The sequence below is a fragment of the Apteryx rowi genome, unplaced genomic scaffold (assembly GCF_003343035.1).
Source record: "Apteryx rowi isolate R43461 unplaced genomic scaffold, aptRow1 scaffold_938, whole genome shotgun sequence".
Lineage (NCBI taxonomy): Eukaryota > Metazoa > Chordata > Aves > Apterygiformes > Apterygidae > Apteryx > Apteryx rowi.
The window spans coordinates 34,527-46,024 of record NW_020451247.1 but is presented as its reverse complement, the minus strand read 5'-3'; positions in this window follow the sequence as shown (position 1 = coordinate 46,024).

Here is an 11,498-nt window from a genome sequence, read left to right as displayed (position 1 = left end):
ATCCCCTATTCCCTCCCCTCTCCTCCCCTCCCATCGCATCCCATGTCTCATCCCCTCCTCACCCCTCTCATCCCATCCCCCCCTTCATCCCATATCCGTATCCTGTCCCATATCCCATCCCCCTTCCCACCCCTCCCCTTCCTTCCCCTCCTATCCCACCCTCTTCCATCCCATCCCATCCTGTATCCCGTCCCGTAGCCTATCGAATCCCATCCCATCGCCTGCCAGGAGGGCTTTCTTCTGAGCCGGTAGAGAAAATCGGCCTCGGGGCCAGCCCTGCCCGGAGAGGTGGAAACAAACCCCAGTCCCCGCGCCCCGAAARCGGACGGGGCTGTTCTTCCTTCCCCCCCGCCCCGAGTTCGGGGCAGGCTGCCTCCGACGGGGGCCAGGCGCTGCAGAGCCCGGTTAAACGCTGGCACTGCCCCAAAGCGCGCGCATCCGGGGCCCGAAGCGCCTTCTTTGGGATGCAGTCAGGAAACGGCAAGGAGTCTTCGCTGCTGCTTCAATTCCCTCCTCCAGCTCCTGCATATGTTTTCCGACACAGCCGTTGTTAGCCGCGCGACCGCGCTCCGTCTCCTCCCGCCGGCTTGCTGGCTTGCCGGGGACGCCGGCGCACGGCCCGGAGCTGGCTGCGGCCGACGCCAGGACCCGACCGCCGGCGTCCGGCTCCCTCGCGGGGAAGCGGGGAGAGTCGCGGCGCCGGGACGGGCGCTGCGCGGACGCTGCAAAGCCACGCTTAGGCCATCGGACAAACGGGCCCGTCTCGAGATACGCTCCCGGGCTCGCAAATCCGGTTGAAGCCAGCAGGCGCTCGGCGGCGCTGGCAGTCTAGGCGCCGTCTCCCGAAGCCTATTTTGGAAGTTAGGCAGCGGAACGGGTGCCAGGACCCGTCCGCCAGCGACGCACGAGGACGGCCGGCTCACCGAGGAACGCTGGGGGGGCCAGGAGGCRTTGGGAGACCGTCTCATCCGGCCCGCTCGGCGCCGGCGCCGGTGCCGGAGCCTCGCCCCGCGCTCCCCGCCGCGCGGGGAATTGCTTTTCTCCGCCGCGCGGGAGCCCGGCAGGCCCGCTCGCTGGCAGCCCATATGGCGCGCTCGGCAGCGAGGCGCAGGCGGAGCGGCGGGGACGCGGGAGCGTGCTGCGCGAGCTGAAGGAGCCGGGATGCTGGGCATCTGTTAGGAGCCGCAGGGGCCTGGTGGGGGCGGGGGGGGGGGACGGACGGACGGACGAGCGTAACGGTGTCACGCACCGGCTCACGATCCTCGGAGCGGCGGGTTGCCAAAAGCACGCAGGGCTGTAACAGCCCCAGCATCTGGCGGGAAGCGGCTCGGCCGCTGGAGCTGCAGGAGCGATGCCGGCGCTGGGTCCCGGCCGCGGCAGCTGGGGACCCCCCGTCCCTCCGCGGCCAAGGGAGCATCCGGAGCAGGGCCGGGGGACGGACCCCCCCCGCTCCCGCTCGCCGCTCGGGGGGCTGCCGGCGGTGCCGGGCCGCCTCGGGGAGCCCTCTGCGCGCGTGACTCAACCGGCAGCTGCTTCCCAACCCGGAGTCCCCCCTCCCCGGCTAAAAGTGTCACCCGCTGACGCAAATCCTCCCACCCCCCCCAAAAGCCGGGCGCCCGATTTAGCAGGGCTTTACTGATGGTGTCAGGGAGAAATCAGACGCCCCCGGGCGCCGGGGAGAGAGGGGCTGCCGTCTCGCTCCGCGACGCCCGTCCCCGGCGCGGAGCCCCCTGCAAGGCGATGGGGGGGGTGGCAGGGAGCTGCGGCGCACGGTGGCACGCGGGGCAGGGTCCCTCCAGGCTCCTTGCAGCGCGCACCTGGGAGCCATCCCCGCAGTCCGGCCGCCCGGCGAGCGGAGCAGCCAGCCATAACGGGTTATTAGGGCCGCATGAAGTGTCCGCTTCCCGGCGATTGCGCTGAGCGCGGTCATTACCACTTCACAGCTGCTAATCCCCTCGTCACCGGCTATCTCCGCTCGCTGGCTGCTCAGGCACGGTGCAAAGCTGCGGCCCCCCCCTCCCTCCTCCGCTCTGCCCCGGAGCCTGCAGCCGGAGAGCAGCCTCCAGCCTGCCGCAGGGACTCTGCCGGCTCGGGTCGTTCCCATCCAGTCCATCCCCAAAGCACGCGGGTTAGCCCGGGCATGGCAGCACAAGGCCGTGGGGCTACCATCCGCTCCTCTCCTCCCCTCCGGCTTCGGCCACCAGCTGTGGCTGTGCTCTCCACCCGTCCCCGAGCCCGGGTGCCCTTGGGCTCCCGTCTCTCCGGCTCCCCTCGTTATCCCTGTGCCCGCTGCAGCTGGTTTGGACGCCGCCGGCAGGTCTCCGCGCCGTCAGATCCCATCGTTCCCAAGGGAGCTGGGGGTGACGTGAAGCTGCGGGCGTCCTGGCAGACCCTCCGCGGGCTCGGCCCTGCCTGCAGCCGCTCCTTGGGCAGAGGGCTCCCGGCGGGCGAGCGCTCTTGGCTCCACCACCGGTTGCTAATACATGCGGAGGCATCTTTATCTGCTTGGTAAGGGTCCAACTCCTTAATGTTTGTGCTACGGCACTGGAGAGCAACCGCCTGGCTGAAACGTACAGAGCCTCTTCGCCCCGTGCTCCCTTATCTCCTTCATCTGTGATTACATTTAAGGAGGCTATTAGGTGGGCTTGGCACGACCTGTGCTTAATGAACCTGGGCTGCTCGCCGGCTATTAGAAACCTTTCTCATAAGCACTTGCATTAGCGAGCACGCTCTTCCGCGGATGGTTATTTTCTGCTGGGGCTGGATGTCAAGCTAAACAGCTTGGCTGATTTCCTACCTTTGTCCTTCCGGTACCTGGGACAGAGTGCGTCTCCTTTGTCCTCACCGTTTACTGCTTCTCCCTTCCTTCTGGGGCTGCGGCTTCCTGGATATCTGCTTCCCTCTCCCAGGCTGACGCTAGAGGCTTCTCCTGCCAGATCTGATTCAAATCTTGCAGGGACTCTGATCGTCCTGGACTTTGGTCCAGCATCTGCAGCAGTTAGTGTTCGATTTACACGCGGATGCGGTGGCASCCAGCCGCAGGTGGCCACCGCTTCCCGGCTCTGCTAGCCGAAGGGATTACGTGAGCCCTCCCTGGCCTGCTCCCGTGCAAAGGCAGGGGAAAGCGCTCACGCTGCCGGAGAAGGTGCAGGCCCTGCTCTGCCTGCTCAGACGCACCAGCCCCTCCTCTGCCAACCCTCGTGATGGTCRTGATGGTCTGCCTCAACCAACTGAGCTGACCTGCTGCTGTGGGGGCRTTCTCCACGCTAGCAAGTTCTCAGTACGCCAACAGGTAGGTCCGGAGCCCGAGCTGTGAGCGGTGCCCGCTGGATGAACGCTGATTGCTGCGTATGCAGCACGTGCAGACCTCAGCMCGATGGTTCTAGGCTCGGTTCTAGGCACCCCGGTCCCAGCAGGGCTGTGCAGCACAGCGTGTCCGGCTGAGACTCCTCCGCTTTGCTTTTCCAAGTGTCCCACCTTGTGCAACACTCAGCCAGGCAGTCTGGTCCCGTCACTTCAGTCCTGTGAACATCTCGGGTGTCTTAGCCTCTGACGGACATCCCAGGGCTCAGGAGACCCTCTGAGGAGCCCGGGCCCTACCAAGCTCCCGTACGCCAGGACCGGGCCTTCTTGCCCCCGCTCCTCTGCAGGACACGTCTGTGGTAGGGACAGGCATGGAGCAGGTGGTAAGCGAATGGGGGCTGCCTCCCGGGCTGCTCGTGGCCACCTCTGCCTTGCAGCCTTGCAAAGGCAGGCTTGTCTTGGACCTCTTCTCCCTGAGCTCCGTAGTCTTCGGTTCACYTGGAGTCCAAGGTCTCACGCAGCTTTTGCGAGCGGAAACTGCCTGCCATCGTGGCAAGAAGCGTCTCAGCTCTCAGATTGCCCTGGAGGAGCGCCGTCCCCAGCCCCAAAAATCTCCCACTGTGTCACTTCGCACATGCTCATTGCTCCAGACTTTGCAACCACCCGAGTCCCACTGTGAGGGCTCCTCGGCCGCACATGAGGCCTCCTCAGCAGCAAACGCAGCTTTAGGCTGAAAGACCGGGGCTGGTTCTGCCCAACGGGCTACTGCTTTGAAAAGAGATTTCTCTGATGCTGGTGCAAAGCCGTGATGGATTGACACTGCTTGGATGTCTCACGGGGCTTTGGGGAGAGGACTCACCCCCCCACCCCCAAGCGTGTGCTGATTTACCCCCGCTGGTGTCATTGCTGGAGTAAGTCTCCCGGTGCCACCTCTCCCACCCTGAGCCAGCAGCTGGCACGTTCCTGCCTCCTCCCTGTCCCAACGGTGTCCTCCACGTGGGGACCCGTGGCATGCAGGACCAGGGTCCCTCRCACCGTGGCCGGCTCCTGGGTGCCGGAGGGCGAGCTGTGAGCCGGAGCGCCCGGTGCCCAGGCCGTGCCGGCGCTGTGGGAGGAAGGGCTGCTGACGGCCGACCTTCTCCCGCTGGGCTGGGCCGGGCCRCGACGACTTCGGGTGGCGTCAGGGCCGTAGCAATGAGAAAAAAAGCAYCATCGCTCAAGACGCGTGCGCTCCAGGAGGGCGCGCGTGGGAGAGCGGGGGGGAGGTTCTGCTAGCTCAGCTCTAACAACAATTGCTCTCTCCAGCCCTGGGAAAGGGGGTGGAAAAACCTTAACTATCATAAAGCCAAGCAAAACTTGCGTTCCCTGCGGCAGATGAAACCCCCCCCCTTCCCGGCATAGGAAACAAGGCGATACGACGTGCTCAGGCCGGACGCCTTAGGGGACAACGCAGAGGAACCGTTCCCAAATGACCTTAGCGCTACCCTTGCGGCGATGCCACGGCTGAAAACAAAAACAGGAGAAGAAATTGCGAGTCACCCCCACCCATTGCCACTGGTTTCAATTAATCAGTGCCTGCAGTCACGGCAGTGATTTGTTCCTAATTGTACAGTTGCTCAGCAGAACCTGACTGCCTTTATATCCACCAAAAAAGCCCAGCAGTGTACTCTCGGAGCTCCTGATGAGGCTAATAGCATACCTAATAGAGGTCACCACTCGTGTACCGCAAGCGATACAAGCATCGGGACGCAAAGAGCTATTGTTTTTTTTTGCACAGCGCAACCTCTTAGGCCCAGATCAGCYGAGCAAGAGCTCTTAGGGGGTCCCACGGGAAGGGCAGCGCGGTTACGGAGCGGCGCGCACCGCGCTCTCGCCCGGCAAGCCTGCACGGGCTGCGCAAGGGCAGCGTCTGCTCCCAGCAGAGACGTCGGCTGCAAACGTCTCCCGGCGCTCACGGAAAAAAAAAAGACAAGACAACCGGGGGCCAGCCCTGAAGGGCTTTGCAAGCGGCAGGAGGCAGGCCTGCGATCAACAGGCTCTGGGCGCGCGCCAAAGGGCCCCAGGCTGCCTAAGCTACGTGGAGACCGAGCCCGTCGCCCATCTCGGAAGAGCAGTTTGTCCCACCGGTTCCTGGCAGGGACGGCAAAAGCCCGGGAGCACCGGGCAGGCAGGGCTGCTGCAGACGCCTCCACGGCCACGTCCAGGAGAGCCGGCGTTGCCACCCCCGGGGGACTTGCGGGGCCGTCAGCGTCCGGAGCTGACGGTGATGCCCCGGGGTGCTGCCCTGCTGAGTCAGGTCAGCGGGGTGGGAGCGAGCGCTTCCCGCGGCCTCGTCGGCCGAAACCTGACTCCCGAACCCGCGGCCGCTTGTAACGCGAAAGCCCTCCGCGACCGACCCATGGCCGCGTGTTTGCTGCATCACTTCTCCGTCCCCCTTTGGACCCTGCCGCCCTGCAGTGCTCGAGGTGGATGCAATTATTTGGGGAAGTATTAATAGCAGCCAGCACCTGCAGACTGGGGGGGGGGGGTGAGAGATGGTGGGTGAATGACACGTTTTTAATTTCAGGCTAAGTGCCAGAGCAGTTAAGTATCCCTTTATTTAACGGCAACTAAAACACGAGAAGACACCAGCTGCGGAGGGCTCGGGGACGGCAGGGAGGAGCCCGGGGCCTTGGAGCCAGTCCCACCAGCCGAGCAGCTGGTGCCGGGCAGGATGGGGCAAAGTCCGACGCGCAAGCCTTCGGCCTCTGCCTCCGCCCGTCGCCTCTCCCTGCCGTCGCCATCACCGCTGCCTTAGGGCCGTGCGGGGAGCTGGCGCCTCTCACCCCCGGGCCGGGCGCTGAGCCCCCGCCGCGGCCGSTGCTGCGTCGAGGCAGCGCGGGAGGGCGGTTTTTGCCTTTCAGCCCCCTTTAAACCCCGCGGCGAGCGGCCGGCGAGACAGCCGCCTCCGGGAAAGCGGAGAGCGTAGCAATAAGCATTTTTTGCAATTGCTCCTGAAGAGAGAGACGCAAAGCACTCGTTAGCCTGGAAGCAAAGGTGTGCAACCCCTTCGGCGGGGACGGCAGGCAAATGCAGCGGGGGGGGGTCGGGAGCAGGCATGGTTTCAGGACCCCCCCCCCCCGTGCACAGCTGCTTCTGCCTCTGTCTCGCTCATCTGCCCTTGCGTCGCGCATACACCCAGGTCCCTTCAACCCGGGGGTTTGCTTGGACGTGGGGGGCACGCTTTGGGGTGCAGGAGCTCCCCCCCCCCGCCCCTGGCTCAGCCGCACGGCTGCCCGAGGGGCTTGGTCGGGCCGTGGGAAACGGCCCCGCGACCACCCCGGAGCGCGTTTCCCTAGCCATGCCGCTGTCTCTAAATTCGCCTTTATTACCATTCGTGTTGCTCATTGGGTTTCTCCTGTTCTTTTAATAATAATATTTGCTGACTGGAAGAGGAGAAATAATGAATTCTAACAGCGGCGAGCAGCGGGGCTGGAGGAACGAGGCYGAAGGACCCCCGAGCCCTTCCTCTCCGAGTTCTTCCTCGCCGGGAATGCTCACTGGACCCGGCTGAGCAGAGCGCCCTGGTTGTTTCGGCACTGTCCCGATCACCCCAGCCCACCGGAGCAGCACGCGCCTTCCCACGCTGTGCTCCTCTTCCCGACCATGATCCTTGTCCCCAAGGTCTTTCCGCAGTCCTTCTCCCCAGGGGAGTCTGCCAGGGATGCTCGGCTCGCCTCTCGGCACCGGGCCTGGGGAAAAACCCTCACCTGGAGGCAGAGCGTCTCGGAAAAATGCGGAAATGGGTCCGCAAGGCAGGCCTGCAGAGGGGGCACGGCGGTCGGGGGGGGGGGGTGTCACGCCAGCTGGGACGCCCCCCCCCGTTTAACGCTAGGAAGAGCTCGAATGCCTCCCGCTCGCAGCAAGGACATCAGCACCCGCTCGGGAGGCAGGCGACACCGCGGCGGCCCCCGCGGCGCCGGCGGAGATGCCCGGCGGGGGCCATCCCGCAGCGCTGGGCCGGGAGCCCACGCCGCTCGGTCACCGCGGAGCCGCGGCTAAGTGCCTTGGTGCGGAGCCAGCGCAGTGAAGCACGTGGCGCGGCCGTGACGGGCAGCATCCCGGCAGGCTCCGTGCAGGGACCTCCCGGCTCACGGCAGCCGTCCCGAGGCTTCAGGCTGTAGCGGCCAGGCGCACGCCGGTCTCTTTGCGCCGGCGCGGCCCTGCGTGGAAGCGCGCCGCCGGCGAGGGCCGGCCTCGCCGCGCCGCTCGAGCGAAGCAAACAGGCCGGCCCGCGGCAAACAGCACCCAGCAGCGGCGGAAATCTCCCTCGGAGCCCAAAAGCAGGAGCCTTTGGGGGTGCTCGGATACGCCCAAGCAAACRCTGCGCAAAGCGGGAGCAGCACGCGACGGCTGCTCTCGGCAATTAAAATACGTGCCAGGGCGGAGGCTGGCGGYGGCGGCAGCTGCCCCGGACACCCTCTCCCGCTGCTCGTCCCGCCGGAGGCCAGGCGATCCCGTCCGCTTGGCGCCACCCCACGTCCCGCGTGGGGCTTTGGGGGGGGAAACCTGTGCTAATGCACACGCGCGTGTGCCCGGGCAGGACGGGGTGGCCCCGAGGTGCCGCCGGCGGTCCCAGGGCGCTCAGCGCGGAGCAGGGCTTGGGAGGTGCTCCAGGTCTCCCGAGGTCCCTGCGATTCTCCGCCGCGGCGTGACGGACGAGGCACCGAATCCCCGGCGGGGATGGATGCGCCGCTTGTCCGCCGGGCCGCTCGGGTGACTTTCCAGCAATGCCTCCTTTGCTGGGTAAGTTGCCAGAGCTTGTGCACGGAGACGACAGCAAGTGCTTCGGTTGCGCTCGGCTGGCCAAACTTGTCAGTTAGGGCTATTCGCACACCGAAATAATTCATTGAAGGGACGGGCATCCTTCCGAAGGGAATCGCTTTGGCAGCCGCTCGCTCCGCTGCGTGCGCGCGCGCGCGGGGCGCGTCCCGAGGGCCGGCGGCCAGGTGAGCTGGGGGCAGCCCCGGTTTCCCAGGAGGAGCCCCGCGAGCAGGCAAACGCCCACGCGCCGAGCCGCTCGCGCGAGCCGCGGCGCCGCTAATCCCGCTGCCGCGCTGCCCGACCGGTTCTGCCCCCCACCCCCCCCCGGCGGCTCCCGCCATCGGAGCCCGCTGCCGCGACGGGGAGCAACGACGGAAAGCCAAGGCGCCTGGAAGAGGAGGAAAGAAGGGGAGGAATCCGAGCGCTGCCTGGTTATTGCCGGGTCGTTACCGTTTTTATTAGCTGCAGCAGGTGCCAGGTCACACTCCGCTCCTGCTAAAAGTCACAAAAGAGTTTGCTTCCTAACCCCCTGTAATTACTCCCGTTAGGCTTGCAAATTCCATCGTTTTTAGACGAAATTTCCCCAGGCTTGGCCTCGGCCCAAAGATTAATTTGTACAAAAGGCCTGAACAATGGGGGGAAAAAAGAAAAGAAAAGAAAAGGTTCTCCCCTCTTGGTGTAAAGGGAGAATGAGAAATACCCATTTTCTCCCCATCATCAAAATAAAAGAGGAAGAAAGAAGTGTAATGACCCTTTTTTTTTTTTTTTTGGAACAGTGTGAAAGCCAAAGCGGCTGGGAACCAAAAATTGCGATTTGGCAGGGAAAGCGGCCTTCGCCGGGGAGCCACGCGCAGGCGTCGTCGCCCGAGGAAATTCATCCTGATGTGGTCAAGCTGTGGCTTCTCAGGGAGCATCCGCCGAGCATCCGGGACGCGGGGCACGGAGGGCTGCTCGCTGCCGGCGCTGYGCCGAGCCGGCTCACGCTACGGGCACGGCCGACGCGCCGGCTCGTCCTTCCTCCCAGGTGCTTTCCAAACCCGCGGCATCGCTTCCCGCCGCTGACTCGCCTCCCACGTTGCTCCCGTTGGCTTTAGCATGGACGGGGACGGGGGGGGGGGAGGTTCTGCCCGGCCGGCGTCCTCTCCGCCCGTGTGCACGGCATGCCCGGCCCCGGCGTGAGTCAGACGCACTTTACACCCACCCGGCCCCGGTGGAAGCGACGGCGAACACGGCTGTGTGGGTGCGGGAGGTTGTGGCGCTGCCGGGATGCCTGTGCGTGCGGGGAAGGGGGATTTTAGAGCTTGCTGAAGAGCGTGTGGGAAGGCGAGCGGAGAAAAGCGGCGCAAAAGCAACGCTTTGTGCCAAGGGTTTAGTGAGAAGGTTCCCGCAAGGGGAAAAAAATAAAATAAAATCAAAATAAAGCCACACTGCTCCGTCGGCCTGGGATGGGGCTTCGCCTGCCCCCAGCGTGCCGGCGCGTGCAGCGGGGCAGAGGGCTGCGCCAGCCGCTCCCTCCGTCACGCTCCGGGTCCTCACAGCCCTGGAGAGCCGCACGAGCCCGGAGGCACGCTGGCACCGGGAGYGTTTCGCCCAGGCGCGCACGTAGAAGTTTGCCCGGCGTGCTGCTGCCGGCTGGGAGCACGAGCAAACCGCGCAGCCGCTCCGTGCCGAGCGGCGCAGCTGCAGCCTTGCGCCCAGGCGCCGGCCACCCCAGCACGGACCGGGCCCCGGGTCACGCGCGGGGACCGGAGAGAGGAGCAGCCGCCGGGGAGCTGGCAGTGTGAGTCAGCGCCATGAGACCGGGTGCTTATCRCCTCGTGGCCCCGCAGGAAGAGGCAGCGCTGATTGCACATCTCCCTTCCTCCGGGGCAGCCGCACAAGCGTGCCGGCACGGCTGCACCACGCAGTCCGGGCTCCTGGCACGGCCTCCGCTTGCAGGAACTGTCCGGACTCCTCCACGAGGCCCCATGGCCATGTCCATCTGGTCAGACGTGCAGTACCAGCAGGGAAACCCAGGCTTTCTGCAGGGATACCTCCTGCAGGGCCTCGGTGCCGGGGGCTATCGCATTCCTGACCGGAGAGCCCTGCGTCTCCGTCGTTCCTGCTAAGCGCCGGTGGGAACCTCTGCGGGCACCAGCTTCTTGCCTGGRAGACTGAGGCCGCATGGAGACCTGCTCCAGGTGCTGGACGCAGCACACACGGTGCACGAACTTGCCTGCAGCCAAGGAAAGCCGGATCCCCTGTCCCTCGATGCAGTCACTGCTGTTGCAGGGTTGCCTCCATTCTGCATTGAATGGTTGATATAAGGAATTATTTACTGCTTGCAATGCAGCCTATGGGCGAGGAAAGTTGAGGACGGTGAGTTGGGGTGCAGATAATTCTAAAAGCCTCTAAATCACCACGGGGGTGATTTTCTGGCTTTCCCCAGTCCAGGCAGGCACGCAGGAAAACTTTGGAGAGTTTGCACRCTAATCCTTCGATCTCACAAGGCCAGGGTTGTGCTCTGCTCCTTAGAGCTCCCACAGGCCCCAGACCATTCAGGCGAGTATCCCACCTCCGTCACCCTGCGCTAGGGTAAGTCTCTGACCCCACAGGACTACGGAAGTGTAGGTGGCCAGGCGAATGGGTGTATTCCTCCGTCAGCCGCCCTCAGGCCCCGTTGTTTGTACACCGCGAGCATCCAGGCGTCACTCTGCAGAGCAGCTTTCCCATTTGCTCGAAGTGTGTTTGTTTTTCCCCTGCATCTGTTTAGCAAACGTTAAACAAGCAATAAAAGCGGAGACAGAAATTGCCCTTGCCCCTTGGACAAACAGTGGGAGCGAGCGCATGGCTCGGACCCGCTCCACACGTGGCAATCCGGGCCTGGTTTTTTTTGCCGCTGGCGGCGGCCGCCTGAGCCGCGGTCCCCGCCGCGCCGCGCCGCCCCTGGCACCAGGAAAACCAGGACTGGATTATGCTCCGGGGAGCGGGTTACGCTGCGTGCGTGTGCCCTGCACCCCGTATTCATCGCCACGCGTGTGTGCAGTGCTCTGTGCGTTGCCGTGAGTGTGTGCGCGCTGCCCCGTGCGCGTCACTCCATTTGCACGCGTGCAGACGAGCGTGTGCATGTGTGTGTGTGCTTGCACGGGAGGCCACGTGAGCTACCACGTGCGCGCGGTGCCCTGCGCGTGTTACTGCGCGTGTATGCGCGTGGTGACCCCGTGTGTGTGTGTGTGTGTGTGTGTGCGTGTGTGTGCGCGCGGCAGCGCGTGTCCCCGCGCGTGTCCGTGCCGGCTGCGCGCAGGCGAGGCTCGGAGCATCCCTCTCGCCCCGGCGGCTGCAGTTTCCTCTCCCACCAGCAGCGAGCAGCAAGTGGATGTGCGATCGGGCGCGCACACACGCGCACACACGCG